Source organism: Aythya ferina (genome assembly GCF_964211825.1).
Source record: "Aythya ferina genome assembly, chromosome: 3".
Lineage (NCBI taxonomy): Eukaryota > Metazoa > Chordata > Aves > Anseriformes > Anatidae > Aythya > Aythya ferina.
This window is the reverse complement of record NC_140298.1, coordinates 69,377,906-69,398,852: the sequence shown is the minus strand read 5'-3', so window position 1 is coordinate 69,398,852 and position 20,947 is coordinate 69,377,906.

Genomic DNA, 20,947 nt, shown 5'->3' with positions numbered 1-20,947 from the left:
CTGAATTACGGTTTTAATCTCCAGCAACTGAGTTATGTCCTACTGTTACAATATATTCAGGGTAGGAAGGCTGGACAGGTAGAATCTCCTTATTTTAAAGATTGTGGGGATAACTTATACAGACAGCTAACAGCCTGTTCCTACTAGGTGGGGAGAATTTATTGGAAGGGCTCAGCATCTTGCTGCTCCTGTCACTGATGGGATAGCAGCTTGTCCCTCCTGCTGCAGAGCTCATACATTTGGGTCCAGTCTTTAGCCATTTACGAGTACTGCCCTTTGGAGAATGGGATTGTGATGCGGGAAGAGGGTTGCACCTGCACCTGCTCCTGACCATAAGGATACTTAAATGAGTTAGCATGTTTTTTCACTATCCCAAGCTAAAAAAGACAGGCTGTGATACTGTTTGTGCTGTTGGCTAACATATGAGGTAGCTAAGCAGAGAGTTGGCAGAATATACGACAATTTATTTATGTATGAAGATGGTCATGGTCTGTAATTTATAAGGCTTGAACATGCAAACTTTTCTTCTGTATAGGCAAGCTAGAGGGTACTCAGCTGGAACATAAACTGGCAACTTAGTCCCCCAAGGACAATATATCTCTGCCTAAAACTATTGGATATTCTGATCTAAGTGCTCAGGTTTGTGCACCAGATCTCATGAGTTCTGCTGTCTCTCTTGACCTCTGCTTCCAATGCTATTTGCTCCCCACAGACAGATGACAGAGACTTGCAATCTTACCAGCTATCAGGTACTTTTGCCTATGAGTTGTTCTACAGCGCCTCCAAACTCCCGAGGAAAAGGATTGGGGCTGGAAATCAAAAAAGGCTTCACTCTCTGCGAATATCAACACATTGTGAAGGTCATTATGTGTGTTAGCAGTTTGAAACAAGTCAGAGTCAATACTCCTTTGGACAGGTTCCTATAGCTGGCATGAAAAAAACAAAATGAACAAAAAAAACAACACTGTTGGATTCTGGCCATATAGAGAACAGAACCTCAAATGGATCAACAACAGAGAAATAAATCGCATTTTGAAGCATGTTAACCATTTTTGCTTTAATACCTTAATACCTCAAAAGCCACTTGAGCTGGTTAGATGAAAGACAATATGGAAAAAAGGTATTAATGCACATTCTGTAGTGTGCAAGAGTTACACTGTTACATCTTACTTTGAAAAATATCTTTACTTAAACCTCTGCATTTTGCAATGTCTGCTGGTGGAATGGAAGATGCACCACCCAGATTTAATGTCAAATCTGTGCTATTATATGTAGTATATTCCTATTACTGTAAAAGTCTGGGCACTCTCCACTTACCTTGTATTTACTAAAAATGAATTTAATCATTAACAGTTGTTTTCCCATAATTTAACCTTAGAATGGGCTGGGTTATTTCAATAAGATGAATTACAAGTTGGGTCTTTAGGACAAGTGAACAAGATACAAACCGAGAAAGCTAAAGCTGAAAATAAAATAATCATACCTAATGTAGCAATTTTAAAAGGGTGCTTTTTATGGGCTTTGAGAAATATACTCAACTCATAATGATTTATTTCCGCTGCTCACAGAAGCTATATGAATAACTAATACTCTCTGATAAAGGCTCTTTCCTATTAAGGAGTCAACTTTGCAGTAAAGGCAAAGAAGAATATAAAAAGTTGCAAAGACAAGGTAAAGCTATTAGCCAATCTCCATTCCAAAGTTGTTTCCTACTTGCTGTAAACCATTTCTATCAAGGGAGCAATTTCCTATGTGCTGCCATTAGTGGATAATATTTTTCTTCAAATAATGGGCTGTGGATGGTGACTAACCACAAATGGCAATATTCTCTCTTTTAAAAGCCTGCACAGCACACTTTAATGTTCTGCCATGACGCATTAAAACATAAAGTAGACTATTTCCAATATAAAAACTCATTTGTTTAGAAAAATGTCTCTCCCTCTCTCATTACCTCTCTCAAAACAGCTGAATGAGAGTTGAGGTTTCCATTAAATTTCAGCTGTCCTGGAGTTCAAAGGTACATTCTGTAGTCAGCAAACCTTGGAAGAACACTGTATATGGGCCTTAAAAAAAAACAACAATACAATCTGATGAACAAGACAACAGCATGTGTGCATACGCTGTGAGATTTGTTACTGCTTACATCTCTGGGCTACGCTGACATGCACACAAGATAAACGGAGCTTGGATTAAGCAGGTGCAATATAACAGTGCTCTGTTATCTGTCCCTGACAAATTACAGGCTGCTAGCTGGAATTGCCACTTGCAGATAGTAGTCATTTAGTAGTAAACTTTGCTTGTTTTTTCTAAAAGCCTGAAACAAGGGCATGTTTATAAGTATGTTGAAATATGAAATGCTTTGAGTACATGTAAGGGAAATGAAAACCTTCCTAGCCTTTCATTTTGTATCAAACATTTACTGCATTGCAGGTCTCTTCAGCTCGGTGGCAACGTCAGTGTAGCATGCCTCATGCAGACAGTGCTTTATAGAGTCATGGTAATGTATTATTTTGAGGCCTTCTTTAAACCTGTATTCTGCTTTTACAGAACTGATTTTGATGAAAGAGAATATAGAAATATTTTTTGATGTTTTCAACAGTGACAGTTTATGAGGGAGAGTAAGTGCTCTAGACTCATATTATTGCAGGATCCGTTGCTCTGGAGGAAAAGACCCTGCTCACAACTGAGCTGGCACAGTGGAACAAGCACAGCAGAAAATACTGTGCTCCCTAACTTAATTTTAAATGATCCTGTTTTCAAGTGGTTTGATTTTTTTTTTTTTTGAAAAGTGAAGTTGCAAAATAGCCTACTGTTTTGCCTTCCACTTTCCTTTCTAGAATTGTCTTAAACAAAACCCACTTAAGTCTCATTTTCTACCTTTCAGGCATATATTCAGGGATCATTTTAATCACTATCAAGTGAGAAAAACAACACTTTCACAGCTGCAGGTGACAGGTAGTGAGAATACTTTGTCTAAAAAGCATTTACATCTAAATTTAAAGAGAAAGTGTAACCAGAACATAAAAGCAAATGCAGTCTGTAATTTTTAATGCAGTGTTAGTTATTGTCTTCATGGATTATCAAGAAGCTTCACCTTTGTTAATGTCCTGTTCCCATGTTCCTTGCTCATTGCAAAACATATTGAGGAAGTTTCATATTGAATACTTTGAAGCTCATGCTAAAATATATTAGTCACCAGTTACCAAACTGTTGGTTTATAACTCCCCTTAAAAAGAAAACTGTGATGTCATTCAATTTTTCTATCTCATTGTACACTTCTTTTATGTCTCAATAAACAAAATGTTTTCTAGGACCTATACTAAAATAATGCCAGGGAAATCTAAAATGTTCAATTACAGACTCCTTTTAAAATATGTCAGGTCTTTCAGGCAATGTATGAGAAAACCCCAACAATGAAGCAGTCATTATTTTATCTCTTCTATTACTCAACTTACAAGAAACCATTAATAAGACCATAAATGGTGTCCTGACCCATTTTGGTTTGCTACTGAAATACCTTCAGTAATCTGACTTTTGAACTTGTCTAAGAGTGAAGGTCCTACTTTGTCATGTTTGGATAACTTCTGAGTGTGAGTCAAAGTCTATAGTAGCAATTTTACAGCACGTAGCTTTAGTAAAATATCCAGTTTTGGCATGGGTCTTGAGATATCTGGAAGAAAGTTTCTCTGTGTATTATGGTGAAAGACTCAGAAAAGAGAAAAGCCTCGGGTTCACCTTGCAGCTCAGTGCTTAGGGTGTCTTTCAAATTACATGGAGGCTAAATGCATGCAAAGGGGCTCCCACTGTTGCAACACAGCAGAAAAACTAGTCAGGTTTTCTGGTTGGAAAGACCAGCGACGTATCTGCCAAGGAGCTCGTGCAACTTTTTAAACTGTTGGCTCAGCCTCCTAACAGTGTGCCTGCCCTGCCAAAGAGGACATGGGTTAATGCACTAGAAATGCTGAAGCAAGACTGAGTTGCAGCAGCAGAGCTAAAACAGCACAGACCAGCAAACAAAATATGTGCTTTGCCCGTGGGAGAGTTCAGGTTCTGTTAGCTTGTGCCAAGCTGGGGCACTAAACACAGATTACAGTGTTTATACTTAGCTTTGCAAGGGGGAGCAACCGGCTCTAGGTGGCCTGGCTTGAGCAGCAGGTTTGGACCAGATGACTTCCAGAGGTCACTTCCAATCTCACCCCTTCTGTGACTTTGTGACAAAGTACATGCAACCAGTGGTCTGTTCTGGTCTTGAACATCTGATCATCAGGTCTCACGTGTTACCCACCCACTCTTCCTTGTCAGCAGGATGGTAGAAAGATGCTGCTATTGATTCTTTCATTTTCTGAATACAGAAAGCACCATGTGGTGCATAACATTATGCGAGATGTTTTCAACAGTGAACTTAGAAGCACTGCTTTTCAGTAGTATCCTTTACCAGATGTGTTGGTGTAGTTAAAAAGCCTTATTCCTTTTTGCTCTAATCCATTACAAGTCTTACATGCCTGCTGGTTTAAACAGTTAGGGGTGGACTCAGACAATAATAACAGAAAGCGGAGGTGGATCCTTCTTTGCTTGGTGGCACATACAGCACTCTTTGGAGTGGCTTGAGCACTGCAGTATAGTAGATTTTGTTTTTCACTAATAGATTGAGTTGGCTTTACTGGGGCTACCTGGGACACTGCATTGGGCTCAGCACACAGACAGAAAACTGCTTGCATGGGCGTGTGGACAGCTTGTTAGCAGATGTATTTCCAAAGGATCAGCCACCATGTCATCCCACAGAAGTCTTTACTTCTCAGAAAGTGCCAGCTTTGTTATCATCCCATTTTGCTGTCGCCTCTATCTGGTGATGTGATTGTTCTTTGGACCATGCCTTATAACTCCTTGAGTCATAACTGCAAATATCAAAATTGTTCCATCATACCATGTATCACAGGCAAAATCATCTGTTCCTACTGTATTACCCCACAGCAGCTTTATTGCAGGTAGAATCAATTTAGCCTTTGCTATATTTAAAAAGAGTAGATGTCCAGAAAATGAGGTCTGAGAAAAAATATTTTGCCTTTCAAATAAATGATTCCAGGATTAAAATTCACGGTAGTTCTTTCCTCCCTCGTTTCAATCATTTCTGTTTTTCAGATACTTTTCCTAGCTTTTTAAAGTGTAGTTTTTAGTTTTTATGCGTCTGTAAATCAAACACTGCAGAACTCATTTTTGCCTCTTTAAAAAAAAAAAAACAACCACACATCTGGACTAAGGACTTTGTATGCCAAGCTACAGCATCATGCACAAACGGAGATGAGTTAAAATCTTTGAAAAAGGGAGGAATTTTATAATGGGAATGCTTTTTGGAGTGGAAGTATGAGAGGGCATCACTACAATAAATCTAGAGAACAGAGATAAAATGAGATCTTATGATGCTTTCATGCAGTTGGGCAAAAAGCAGTTTTGCATCTGAGTTCAGCTGATTCTGCCCATAAGAGGCTATTAAAGGTGCATTTTTCAAATGCTTATGTTTCACCATCTCCTTTTCTACTTTTTTTTTTTTTTCCCCTTGGGGAGAAAGTCACAAAGTCAATGACCCAAAGGCAGACCTGTGCTTGAGAGGTGCTAAGGATAGGATGTCAAACCCTCCCTGGCCCCAAAGCACTCACCTCCCACCTCTGGGTCTGCCCTGGTGTTCAGCACCTTGGGGCTGCTGAGCTGCAGCTGGCTGCAAGGCAGGCACAGTTTGCAGATCTTTGGGTAGTTCGGTGGTGATGTGAAAATACTATGGCACCTCTCTGCCCTTTGGGAGCTGCCTCTAAATACACAAGGACTCGAAGGGATAAAGAAAGTAACACCACACTGTTGTGTTGGGAAAGCCTAGGCAAAGTGCTGGAGTTGGTGAGTTGGTTATGGAGGTTCTATGCCCTGTAGAAATGCACAAGGAGCTGTTCCCCCAAGGTTTTGGGCTCTATCGTGCCAGCAGAGCAGAGCAGTATCCTCGCCTTGAGAGCGCTGTGCTCAGGAGTGTGGCTGCTTTCAGAGCTTCTAATAAACACTGGAGCCCTGCTGTGTCTGGAGGAGCTTGGCATCTCCGGCAAGTGAGAGTCTCATTTTGTGGTAAATAGGTTTTCTAACCTCTGTGACAGCCTGAAAATGTTCGATTTCAGCTCTTGTACACTAAACTGACCAAAATGGAAGGATTAGAACAGAATGAGAAGCAATATTCCCTGGAACGTACAATTATGCAGGAATACATCTGAAAACAGCTATCTGCAGGAATAGGCAAGAGGAGGTGTTTTTAATACCTCAGTAGGCAATGGGAGAGCGGCACCTGTAGCCCAGCAGTTTGAACCCTGATCACATCAGCACCGTGTCACTGTCATTTTAGGTGCTTATTATTCTTCTGCATGAAAAGAATCGACTTGACTAGCAGGAGACATCAGGACCAGCCAGAAATAATTCTTCAAGCGCACTTACTGAAGGAGATGATGCCCAAGGAAAGGGCTGATCTGTTGCTCATCAGAGCAGGAAAGCTGTGGACCGAAAATGTCATCAAAACAACGTCTAAAACTTTTTTACTTTTTCATTTTCATTGCAGTTTCAGGTACAGTCTAATTAAGTTTTGGAAGACGGAGAATAGTCATTTGAAGTTCAAACTTTTGAATTCATTGCTTCTGTTGGATGGTCGGATGTTTAACATTAGGATATTCAGAGAATAGCTTGAAATGATCCTGGAGCCATAGGAGTTATCTCTGAAAGCTAAGAGAGTGTGGGTGAGGTTCTGGGAGAAGGCCAGGTAGCGTCTCTTTTTATAAAAGGTAAAACGGGTGGAAGAGCTGCTGAGGGCTAGTCTACTTGAATTTAGCTGTAGAAAAATAGTGAAGCAAATGAACTACCTGCTAGTACCTGCTGCAAAAATCACAAAGCAAAGCAAAACAAAACAACCCCCCCTTGAAGTCTGTGAGGCTTCTGAGCATATTGTTGCAGTGTTCTGGGAAGCACTCTGGGAGCTATGGACTGGGTGAAATTACAGTAAGGTAGATGCAAAGCACATTAGAGGAATACTCGGACAATATTTTGCTGACAGAATGGAAGTGTATCTGTGGGACTGCAGACACACGTCAGTGCTATTGTTAATGTCCTAGCTGATGGATGGGAAATATCCTATTACAGTTGAAATTAAATGAGGAGGGGAGAGCAGCAATGTGAAGGACAGGTTAAATGGTGTTGGCAACCCGCGGAAATAGTCTGAACACAAAAATGATAATGGCAAAGGCAGGAGTCCATGCTCAATGCAGTTGTTCTCTGCTGCCAAAACCATGATTAAGAACAATTGGCTGGGAACCAATTCTGCTGAAAAAATCAAAGTGCTGCTGTGGACCACAAGCTGAACTCTCCTGAGTCAGGTTACGGAACCATAAAAAAGCAGGAAAACTTTGTGTCCTGTTCAGTTCATCACTAGAAAGGCCTCAGCTAGAATAATGGTCTTATTTTGGGTACAATCACTTGCCACAAGATTGCATGGATGCTAAAAGTTTCCATGAGTTTAAAAGCTAACCTGACAAACTGAGTGGAAGCAAGGTACAAAGACAACTACTCTGGCTTTAGGTCTTCTTGAACATTTTTATTTATTTATTTATCTATTATTTAGGGGCATGATAAAGTCCTGAGAAAATACTTTTATGTGTTCTTAATCCCTTACCAGGTTTGAGATAAATCAACTTTCAGGCTTTCACATTGTGGCCATGCTTATGTTCTGCATGTCCTTTGGGTCAGTGGTGAAGATGAGGGATGAGGATGAAGATCCATAAGGTTGTACCAGAAGATACTAGTGGCTGCCAGGAGCTGCTCAGGCAGTACTGGAGCACATATGGTGAAAGATGGCCAGGCCAATTGACTTGCTGAAGTGACAGTTTTGTTCTGTACAAAGCCCTTGGATTATTTCCACACCAGATAGTTGTCAGTGCAAGTCCTTCTCTTAGTTCAACTTGATTCCTCCTTGACACATCCCAGACTCTGCTGACACCACCTCTGAAGATTGCTATATTGCAGTAATACTGCTTTTAAATTTGTTCCTGCACATAATTCTGAGGTCATCTGGTAATCCAGGCAGGCGTCCAAGGTAGAATTTGGATTTATGTTTTAAAAATCTGCCTGACCTGAACAATAGATTACAGTGATTGTGAAGGAGATGTTGTCCTTTCTTGGCTAAGTTCTCATAAAGTTTTATATGACAGATTAAAAAATAATAAAAGGAAATGAAATAATAAAAGAGGACATTATAGTAACAAAGGAGCAGAGCAATCAAGAAGATTCAGATTCCAGACAAAAGCCAAGGGCAAAAATCCATCTTACTCTATGAGGTTAATGCTGCTTTTTTGGTTTTAATCCTTTTGCTTTGGTGCATTTCATTCGTACCCTTCACAGGGTGTGGAAACTGAGCATTATACTCGGGCGGTTTAATAACGCCTATCATCTTGTTTGTTTCAATCATTTCCTCACTGGGCTGAAAGCTTTAGGGATTTCTTTCACAATAATTCCCCAGATCTCATTCTTGGTCATTACAGTGCAGCTGATTGCCACTAAGCAGATAGTTCCTGCTTTTTATTCTTTGCTTTCAGACTCATAATTCTGTGCTTATCTGCACTGAACTTCATTTGCATTTATTAGCTGTGTTGGTATTTAAAATATCTGCTCTAAGACCTTCTTTATCTGTCTGCATTGTTTCTTATTATTTGCTGTCTCTCCCAATTTAACTTTAAATGCAAACTCCAAATGGTTGTTCCAAATGGTTGTCCAAATTCTCTGCATAAAAAATTAAGTGCAGATCTCTTCCTATTTCCTAGCTACCAAACTCTTTCTGGCTGAGAGGTTATTTTATTCACCTGTACTTCTGTTAATCTTTGTTTGGTTCCAGGTGGCTCCAACCTCTTTCTCCTTTTCCTCCTGCCTTGTGGATGTGGACCTCTGTCGGGGTGCCTGGCAGGGTAGAGCTGCTGCTCATTCCTACCAACACACTCACTCTCCTCCCTGAAAGCACTCCCGTTGTCCTCCCCACAGGTCAGGTTGTCAGTGTTGTCTGTGCATTCATGCTCTAGCACTGCTGGGGGTGATATATACCTTCTGAAGAAAGGAAAAAACACCTTGAATGCGCTGGGTTGAGGATTTTCACACAATGCCATCATTGTTCTTTATGTTTCTCTCTGAAAAGAGGCAATTTAATTAGTGACTGAAGGCATCTCCTGCTATGTGGGTAATCCAGGCTGGTCAAAGCACCCAGCCTGGTTCCAGTTTCTGATTCTGGCATAGGTTTCGATGATTTCAGACAAATAACTCTCCATTCTTGTTCCCCTTGTGCGCAATGGAAAATTTAACGTTTATCACCAGAACTCCTCTTTTGCTGCTGTTGTTAGCCTTTTCACACATTTTAGGAGATGTGTTGTTCCCAAATACAGCTGAACTAAGAATCTGCAAGTCCCAGGATGGTTGAGGGACACAGTGGGACTGCCATGCACACCAGTGCAGATACAGCAGCATCCAGCTAAAAGCCATGGTGGACAGGAAAGAGTCCTCTGGGAGGGGACTGGCTCCAGATGGAGGTGCCAAAATTTGGGTATTTATGGAGTAATGAAATAGCACTTGCCTGTAGCCACAACTTCAGTATCTATCCTCATTCTCATCAGGAATCCCTTATTGTTTTGAGCTTGCTGGTACTGTTGAACGTGACAGGCTTCCTAAAGTGGGATGGCAAAGGCCAGAGCCACAGGGGGTACAAGGCTTCAGCACTAATATCCAGGCCTTGTGGAAGTGCATATGGGCACAACACTTCGGGCAATGGTTATCACCGGTTCCTTTCATGTGAGCCAATTAATTGGGACCGAAACTATAGTTTTAGGGCCTGATTGAAAGTCCAGAAAAGTCAAAAGATCATTTCTATTGGCATTACAAGGCTACAATGCTCTCAAGGGCACAGTGTTGAGCAATCTAAAACTGTTCTGCAAGTTTTTTCAGTATTTTAAAGCTTTAAGGTATTTTACCACATGAGCTATTTTAGGCAGTGTTTTACAGTGGTAGGAAAGTGTAAAAATACTCTGCAGTTTGTGGAAATTTAAAACCAAATGAAGGAGCCTACTGTCCCTAATGTCCCCATACAAAACTGTGAAAACACAAGAACCATAAAATACTGTTTTCATTGCTGTTAGCTATAACATCTGCTTCTTGTGGCTCATACAGAAGGTACGAAAAAAAAAAAAAAGAAGAAAAAAAAAAAGAAGAAAAAAAAAAGAAAACCCAAACTAAACAAATAAACAAAACTTCAATCAAACAAAAAAACCCAAAACAAAACACCAAAACAACCCTCTCTTCCCCCCCCTCAAAAAATAAAAAAAATATAGTGTTTTACTGTTTGCATTTAATTGTAAAAAAAATTATAGTCCATTCAGAAGATGGATGTGGGAAAGTATGAGAGTTTTGGCTATAGAAGAAGAATTATATACAGTGTGGAAACAGTGCTGCAATTTACATTGCAAACGTTTTGAAAAGCTACTGTGTGGAACTGTGAATTTTGTATTTAATACCAGGTATTTAAAACCTTTATCTCTGGCAAGCAACAAAGTATGTGTTTATGTGTGCTAAAGCATACGTCAGTGAGTGTTAGAGACCAAATTTAAACTCAGTAAACTAAGAGAATTTAAAAAAGACAATAATTTTATACGTAAATATTTTCTTAGTGTTATGTCTTTTGAACTTTCTCTAACGGTGCAGTTCGATGTTGTTTTCCAGGATCCATAAGAATTTACCCCTTAATGAATATCCTGCTGTCATGGGGACCTGAAAAACTGGTGATGCCTGCACTCTTCTCATTGTAGTTAGTACATTGTAGTTTATGGTTTGTGTTGTTGTTGTTATTGTTTTGGTGATATGAGCTGTTAAGTTTGTTAGCAATGTTCTGTGACTTGTGGTGCATTAAGACGACCATCTGTTAACTGATTAGGACTTAAATGGCTGTTAAATGATTTGCTAACGTTTCAGGGAAATGGGTTTTGAAAAAAAAAAAAGATGGGACCCCTTAATTCTGGAGCCAAACAAGTCTGTGCTAATTCGTTTAGATTAGAAAACTGGCTGACAAAATCTGCTCTCATTTTTTCACTTCATGCAATCTGGATACTAAGAATAATTTGTATAGTGAAGAAAAAAAAAATCCTATGTAATTATAACGTTAATGAAACTTCTAATTTTTTTAAAAAAGCTTTATTTTTATCATTATTATCTATTATTATTATTTCATTATAATAAACCTGCTTATTAAGCCAGTCCACAGTATTTTGATCTACATGTAATTTGTCATAGGGATTAATGTATTGTACATGTCAATGTCTGATAGTGTATTTAGTTTATTTAACATTTTGCACCATCCTTTTATTCTTTTGTTGAAGATGCCCACAACCATCTTGTTATATTTCTGTTTACTTCATTACTATTCCTTGAACAGTTAATTGCAGCAGTTATAGCAGTGAATTCATGGTTGCCTTAAGGTTTATTGATGAATATGTCTACACACATTCAAATCTTCATGAAGATATAAATTAACTTGCAAGTGAAGTCATTGGGAAAGGCTTCTGTGGAAAGGATAGTACTTCATTTCTTGCATTTTTCTCATTAACATCTATGCTGAGCCATAGAAGAAAACCTTTTGTACCAGAGTTATCCCACATCCTTCTTGCATCCTCCACACATGGTGCTGTTACTGTTTTTGACCTGTCTCTCTCTCCTTGGCTGCTGGTAAGGCACGGGCTCATCTGCCCTTTTCTCTGCTAGTATCCAAACTGGAGACCTGCCAGGCATATCCTGGTGCTGCAAAAGGCCAGTATTTAAAATTCTTGCTTCCTGACAGGTTTGTCAACTGGGCAAGCTGGAGGAAGGAGCTGAAAAGAGGTAATTTGCCCATGTCCTATGAGGAGGGTGGGAATAGAGGTATTTAGAGATTGATGGATTCATCCTGGGGTCTTCTCAAGTGGATTGGAAAAAAGAGGGTGTGCATTATTTCTCCCCCAGCAATGCAGCCCCCAAATACCCATGCTGCTTCGCAGCCAGGATTTCCAAAGGAAAAGGTTTGTTCTTTCTGCATCAAATCACAGCAACAAAGGAAAACAATTTTTTGATAAGTTAAAAAGAAACGCATCTTACAGAAAGCATATAGCCCACTGAAAAGTCATGTCAAATGTAGAAAAAAAATATAAATTACTAACTTCAGGACTCATAACTGTCATTTATAATTTGGTTGTCTTGATGTGCGTTCCTTCTTTTCTTAGTTCTGTGATTAAATATCAGCAATCTATTCATATCAGCTCCTAGCTATGAAACCTGCTTGACAGTTTGCACAAAATACTAGTAATTAACTTTAAGAAACACATCAACTTTTATGAAAGAAGACCCTTTAAATCTATACCATATAATAGTATTTGACAATTGTCCATCTACTTCCTCAATTACAGTTTGGTGAAGCAGGTTGTGTTTTTTTTACACTTGTAAGCCAGAATATATATATATGTATAAAATCAATTCCTCTTGCTACTGGAGCTTGTTTTATTTTGAATATGTGGAATTAAATCCAATTCTTGGTGCTGTTATAAATGAGGTCTCAACTCAATCTGGATTTTGTAATATTTATAAAACAAATATTTCTAAAAGGTATAAAAGGCAAGTAAACAACACTGGGTGTGCGGGAAGTCTACGCTCCACCAACACGCACACATGAACATCATTCTAAATATACAGAACGTTGCTTCACATACTAAACGCAAGTATGCCTATACATACGTACAATCAGGAAAGGTAACAAACAATCCTCTAAGTTCCATAATTTAATAAAAATCGAGTACGCCTATACATATGCACAATCAGAAAAGGTAACAAACAATCCTCCACGTTCCACGACTCAACAGTCTCCATTTTCCACTCCTTTTCTTGATTACATACAAGTCTCCATTTTCCATTCCTTTTGAACAATATGTCTTGCTTTAAGTTGTCAAGCAACTCAGTCTTCAGGCCTTATGTATCCCATTCTTCCTGGATCGAAGAAAAACATATCCATCTCCTTTTCAAGGCCAATAGGCGTGGGTCAAAAGGCACATTCAGGTCACCAGGGGGCATAACAGCAAAAGCCTTCGATGGCTGTAGCAGCAGAGGGGCCCATGGCATAGCAGTTGGATCAGTAAAGGCGCCCGCAGCTCCCTCACTGTCTGGCAAACCACAGGTTTCTGACTGTGGTCCCACATGGCTCTTTAAGGCCTCAGAGATCGCTCGCCAGGTGCCGAGCAATCCCACTGCAACCTTGCCATTTTTAGTTGCAGAGTCCCACACCTTGACCTCAGTTTGGTCCCATATTTCCGGCTCATAAACTGTCCAATTGTTAATAAGGAGAATAAGCTGTAAGGTTACCAGGACAGTCTTTGTTCCTAAGGACGTATGATTCCCCATAATGCTCAACTGCTTACCAGTGAGGGACAGTTGTGTGCACAGGTCCGCTTCTCTCAGCTCAAGCTTCTCTCCAGCTCCAGTGCGCCTATTTCCAGCAACTTTCTGTACAAGCTTCTCTGAGCAGTTTGCTGAGTCTGGCCGAACCTGTCTTTGTGAGGCAATCAATGTGCCTGCTCCCTGGTCTCCATTCTGCCAGCCTGTTCCTCTTCACTCCTTTTTCCGGCTTCTTTATTGATGTAACTTCATCGTGCTTTTTTCTTTTTTTTTTTTTTTTTTTCTTTTTTTTTTTCTTCTCCTTTCTTGAGGGCAGACTCCCCTCTTATACCCTTCTTTCCACAGCAGTTCTTTTCAAAGCAACTTTTCATTGGTCAAACAACTTTGAATGTAACAACAACAGCAAACACCCAGAAACATCCATGCCTTAATGGCTGGAGAACAAGAGAACCAGCTGGAGAACAAGAAACCGGAGACTGCATGGAGTCTCCTGAATCACCCTTCTTTGTTCCCTCTAAACTCTTTTATATTCATGATGGCCTCATCGTTAAGAGTCTAATGTTATCTCAGTCACGGGGTTTTCCAACCCCCATGGCCACATTCCCAAATCTCCCCCTTCTTTATTAATATCAACCATTTTCTCAACATGAATTACCACTCCATATATAACAGTGCTAATGTACTTTGAGAACTTCATTGAACTGAATCAATTGAATGTTTGAATCTATGTCAGGAGTGTTGAGGTCTATGAAACTATTTTATGTATCTCTGGCTTTTTTTTTTTAAATGAGATGATGTAGAGCCTAGACTGGGAGAAGAACTATTATTTCAATGTAAAAACTGAAGCAGCCATGTATGCTCTGAGTATGCTCGAGGCTACATTAACTCAAATGAAAGAGGACTGTGTTTCTAGGATTTAGTAAGTCTAATAGAGCTCTGAGTTGCTGTTCATCTTTTCCTGTGAAGTTCAGGAGCTACAGGGAACCTTATGACTATGTGATAAACGTCTGGAGTACTATAGGTACATAATTTCCTGATGTTTTATGCTCAAGTCCAGTAACTTCTGGTGTGATCAGGGTGTGAGGGACTAACAAAATTTTCCTAAACTTTTCTAAAGTCTCTTTGAAAATCTGAAGCTTAAGACTCTGATTTTAAACTGTAAAACTCATCTCCATGAGTGATGAACACTTCACAAGAGGCAGAATTACATCTTATCTACTTCCTGATGATAAAACAGGCCCCAGTTGCAATGGCATCCCTATATGATCTGTGCATTCAGGGGACACCAGTAAAGCAACTGACAGCAGCAGAGCAAGTTTGGAGTCAGTTTTATAAGAAATACCTCAATAATTTTCTCAGACAGAGTCTTCTGTGAAGCTATTTTATTTGCGATTGCAATGGTGGGCGTCCTGCAAACAGGAGTGCCCAGCAAAAGTATATCATAACCTTATATTCCATATTACCTGACACTTGATTCCTCCCCTGTTTCCTCATTGGCTGAATACTACAGGTTCACACACTACTTGATACTTATTACTATATCACATATGCATAATTTTTATTTGACCAACAGTTAATTTCTCCTTTTTCTTTTCTTTTTCCCCTCTTCTCTCATGACTAGAGGGCCCATGATTTTTTGTTTTTACCAATTTCACACTGCTTGTCCCATTTTTCTTAACTATTCTCCTTATTTTGGGACAGTGGGACTTTCCCTGTATCTGCTTAATGTACTCCCCACTGCTATGCCACTGTCATGCCTGCACAATCACTTTTGAATATGCAAGGCTAGTGGAATTTTCCACTGCAAAAACACAACTTTGTTTCTCACAGTTTACAATCTGGAGTGTTTCATGGACACTTTTGGGGGAAAACAGAGAAAAGTGATTCAATAGGACTGCTCACCCTGACAAGGATGAAATACATTGGCTAAACTTCTGTAATGAAACTTGGCTTTCATGAGTCTCACGTCAGGTAGTGGTTTCTTTTCAGTCCTTAATAACACCTTTCTCATTCTGTTTGCCATCAGTTACTTAGCCGTAGGTCAGAGGTTGTTTTCTCTCTCTTACTGAGAAGTGTAAAACTGCACGGAGGTGCAGTGTTGATCTCATGATGCTCTTCCTTTGTCTCACAGATAATGAAAGCTAAAAGGACATTCCCTCTTTTTTCTTAAGCAGTATTTCATATGTGTTCTTTTCATGTGACTAAGGTGCATCACAAGTGCAGAAACTTCCCCCAAGTGGAAGATAATACACAACCCCACAAGACTTTTCTGGGTAAGACATGTCCTTGGAGAACTGAAAAAGGGAAGATTTAAATTCTTTGTTGTGGTTACAAGAGATACTGGTTAAAATTTTTATTTTTTATTTTTTAGAAAAAAATCACAGAGACAGAATCATGAAAAAGACATCTCATTTTTTAAAAAGCTTTATTCATCAGATACGGCTCATGAATCCTATTTGGATGAACTGGGAATCATATAACCACAGCATGAAATACATATCAGATTTGCTGTATAAATTTGCAGTGTGTCTTCATGATAGTTCAATAAATGAAAACAGGAAAAATGCTCATATGGCACCAAAGTGATTGAGAGAGCCTTCAGACCTCATACAAGGAGTCAGTGTACTGTGGAGGGAAGATGGTGAATTGGAGACTCAGACTTGGGATCTGGTCCTCACTTTGCTCTGGTGTGGTGCACCAGGCAGAGACTTTTCTATGAGATCACAGATTGGTTTGGTTTGGTTTGGAAGGATCATTTGGTCCACTCTCCCTGACATGGATGGAGACACCTTTCACTACAGCATATTGCTCAAAGCCCTGACCAGTCTGGCTATGAACAATTCTAGGGATGGGGTGTCCACAACTTCTTTGGGCAACATACTCCAAGGTCTCACCACACTCATCATGAAAAAAGACTCCCTTATATTAAGTCCATATCTACCCTCTTTCAGTTTAAAACTGTTGCCCCTTGTCCTGCCACTACAGGCCCTAACAAAAATTCTTTATCTTTCTTATAAGCTCCCTTTATATAGAAAAACTGCCCTAAGGTCTGCCAAAAACCTTCTATTCTCCAGGCTGAACATCCCCAGCTCTCTTGATCTCTCTCCATAGGAGAGGTGCTTCAGTGCTCTGATCATCTTTGTGGCCTTCCTCTTCACTTACTCCAGCAGGTCCCTGCCTCTCTTGTGCTGGGGACCCCAGAGCTGGATGCAGTACTCCACGTGGGGTCTTGCAGAAGGACAGTAGAGGGCTAATCTGCTAACATGTTCCTGTTTCAGAACAGAAGATAACTGCAGGGCCCTCCTGTTGTAGTGGTACATAGTGCAACAGAGCCCTTGGTAAGCCAACTAACTCTAAGCACAAGTAGAAAATCGTTTATCATCACCATCATCATTCCCTATTCATATTTCTCAGTGCAAACTCCATATTTATTTCCTGTGCTTTTTCCAAGATAACCACTCTGTTTCAACATCCTCAGCATCTGAATTTCCAGTTTGGGAACAGTAAACTTTAAAATTATTAGTCAAGTTCAGGAAGTAGGCAGCTTTCTTTACTTTTCTTCAATAGCAACAGGGCACACAATTCTGCTTAAAAAAACCCTATCTTCCTGTAACCTATTTGTTAATCATGTTTTGGTGACTGGCTTTTGGGCACAATCCCAAGAATTTTTAAGGCAGTCTTTAATAACCACTAATATGTCTGCATACAAAACCAGATGATTATTATTCATGGGTGAGATTACGCAGAATTAAACTTTCCAAAACTGCAACGACCACATTCAGTTAGACATGAAAGTAAGCTGAATTTCCATTTGGTTTGCTCCTTGCTGAGCCTTCAAATTATAAAGTGAAGCAAAGCCAAAAGATTAATACAATGAAAACAAAGATTGGGAAATTAACTGACACGATGCAATTTTCTGCCTCATTGGGCTGGCACCAATAATATGCAAAGGAAAGCCTGCTTAGTGTTGGTTAGATGCTGTATAAATGTGGGACAGTCAGTCTCCTTCTCTAGGGAAGGTATTTTCTTGAATCATATAGCCATTGACTCTTCCAATTACCAGAGACCCTATGAACAGCTTGAGGCCTATCCTTTTTTATTTTTTTTTTCTTTTTTCTTTTACTGTTCTGCTTTTCCATATTACTGCTATTAGAGTTTACACAGGTACATGATTTCTCATTATCTCTAATATTTTAGTGTTAGATATGGAGAACAAGAATAAAAAAGAAGGGAAACCCTGCAATCTGCTGCCACCTCCATAATTAAATATTAATATTTTAGAAAATGTTACTTTAGGGAGCCCATAATGGACTGTCTGTTAATCATCTCTTCCAGTGTACTTTTAATCCATTACATATTCAGGCTGCTGTTATTACTAGAAATATGTCATTGCTTATAATTGTCCAGAGGGAGGCATCATCCTTTAGTCTGCTTCTTTGGATTATGAAAAATAAGTCCTCCTTATTTTAAAGATTTGAATAAAATCTGAATTTCTGTTACATATCTATGCACCCAAGGACTGTTTACTCGGAGCAGGTCTAGTTTGCTTTAGCAGAGACTGCAAGACTTGTGAGCCTGGGAGGAAGCATTCTTTCCCTGTGAATACTCTGGCATTCTCAAAGTCAAACTAAACCACACTGATTGCTTCATGGCATCCTGTGGTGTACCCAAATTACTGGCCAGTGGTTGACTTTTCATGTGATGCCACATCTAAAGAGTAAACTTTGAACTGGAGTTCAGGAAGACTAGTGTTGGTCCCAGTTTAAATTTCGTTATGCTGCACCACCCCAGATAAGTTTCTTCTCCCTGTGTTTTACCTTCTGTTCTTGTTTGTTTAGTAGCATTAAACTGTAAACCATTGAAAGTGGGAAATACCTTACAGCTGGATGGTTTCTACAGCACCTCTGGGTTCAATCCTTTCTGCAGCCCTGGTTTTGCCACTTTCTTTGCATCTATCAGGGAATGAAGGAGGGGTTATGGGTGAAAAGAAACACTTAAATTTTTCATGGTGCTTACGCCTGCTGGGACAGAATGAGGCATGCATGAATTAATGTCATCTTGGTATTCTCTAACTACTTGAATGCTTGAGTCTTAATGTGCTTAATGCTCTTAATGTTCAATCCTGTGATATTTTATATTTAATTTTCTATTAATCCAATTTTTATATGTGTGGTTGCAGAATTTGCTTGGGCACTTTGCAGAGCAGATCTTCTGGTCAGATAAGAGAAGGCTCATCAGCCACAAGAGGGGAACATGTAACCTGAGGAAATGGTACAGGAACGTTAACAAGAGTGACAACTTCTCAGTGATTAGCCACATTGGTAGGTTCAACAGATTCTTTCTGGGGTTATCTGTTGTGTTTACTGTAGGTAAGGTAGTATTCTGTGTTATGGTACTCTATATATACCTGTATTACAATATTCTATATTACAGAAGAATGTGGTATATTCTTCTCCTCTTGTTACTATACTGATGTTTCTCATGAAAAGTTTTATCAAACTGACATTTTATACAGAAATTTCCATTATTTTTTCCCATCATGCTGTATTTTGGCTAGTGATTTGCACCTCTGTGTGTTACACCTGTTCTGAGATAGTCTGCTTCTTGCACTTTTAGACTCCGTGCTGATAAAGCTCCACAGCTTGGTTTGGGTAATGTAATAAACTGAGGTAAGGATTTCAATCCCTCTTCATTTGTCTCAAGTAACATCTAGTTAGTTACTCAAATGTGTGTTTTCAGCATTTCCATTGGACTGTAGCTAATACAAACTACTTGTTGTGTGTATGAAATACTGTCCTTTGCAAATCTGCAGAATTCCTTGCGTATGCATTGCAAGCCATTATTCCAAATTAGCTTGCTGTAAATACATTGCTGGGTGAATATTACTGTGGTCTGAGTCATTGCAGAGCTGTATAATGTGTTTCTAAGTTGAGTTACTTTGACAAAATGACTGTAATAATCAAGTATCAGCAGGTAGTGGTTTTGGCTATGTTCATATAAATCAGGTACCAATTGCTGTCAAGCCTCTATTAGGTGCATCATGAACTATCATTGCTTCCTTTTTTTTTTTTTTTTATTTATTTTCCTGATACTTTACATAAATAAAACACTCTAAGAGAATATATTTTGCTTGCGAAGCCTTTTTTTTCTAGAAAATTCCTGTGCTCTTGCTTGCCTTTTTTACAAGTCCATGCATCAGTATCCCTCATGGGCTTTCTTCCAAATGCCTGGAGGAAATATGCTGTGGAATCCCCCCCCCCCCCTTTTTTTTTTTTTTCCCTCTAATCTTCTTCTGGACTAGTTCATATCCCACCTACAGAGCCTGATTTTTTTTTTTTTTTTTTTTTTTTAAGTCCAAACATGTATATTGGTCAAGGGAAATTGATGCTGTGTGTCTGACATCCAGGCCTCATTATCTGCATTAAAAAGAAATCAGTGGTATCAACACACTGTGCTTCTTCCTGCGCTTCCCCATTTCTGTTGGCAGAGTCACAGGTGTGAGTGAACATCTATCCCTTCTCTTTCACATTCCATTTTCATGTTGCATGAGTAAAGAGCTGCTAGAGCTGCTACAGAATTTTCTGTCTTTTTTGACTTTAATTTTTTACTTGATGGCTTTGGATAGCATGGTGAAACCTTAATTGTGCAGACCTGTCCAGGATGTTCTCTAGGCTTGTCTTCAGCTTCTGTCAGGTGTGTGACAATCAGATAAGTGCAAGTGTTTCTGACATGCAGTGACAAGTAGTTGTCTATCTCAGCCTGTCTGCTTCTCTGCCACCAGCGATGCTGTTTTGTCTTCCTGACATTCTACTGCTGCAGCTGCTGGATGGGAAGCACCTTCCTGTTTTCAGTGAAGTATCCTGAGTTTTGTCATTTGACTGTGATATTATCATTTATGTTTTGGATGTTGTTGTCCCTCTCCTTCACTACCAGTTGCTTTCTCCTATTCCCTAATGCCCTCAGGCCTCATATTGGTGCTGAGATTTCTTACAATCTTTGTTTAACTATTAACAGGGAGTCCACAGCCTTTTTTTTTTTTTTTTTTCCTTTTTTGGTTAGTGGTTTGCAAGTTTTGTCCTTTGAAGATTAGGTGATATCACTTCCACTGTCTTAATCTCATCACCTTTTCTGAGGTACGAAGTGCTTACAGTGCTTTTTGTAACTCAGGTTTTGATTGCATGTCCTACCCTTTGCAATTAGCCTAAAGTCATTTTGTTTTGCTCCTCTCTGGTGCTGCAACAGCCTAGATTGCACTTCAGCTTTAGCCTGTCTTTCTAATGTATAGAAGAGATTTTCTCCTAGCAGAGTAATGAAAGTAACACCCTCTCTGCCTCCCCAGCAGATAAAAGTAGACAGTGCCTGCTCCTTCATGCTGTTCCTATCTCTGTAGAATCCTTACAAGTTACATCTGGGAGGGTGGCTGTGGTACAATTTTCCCTGTTTTAGCTGTGCGTGGGACTCAAGGGCCTGTGCACATTCAGACTGA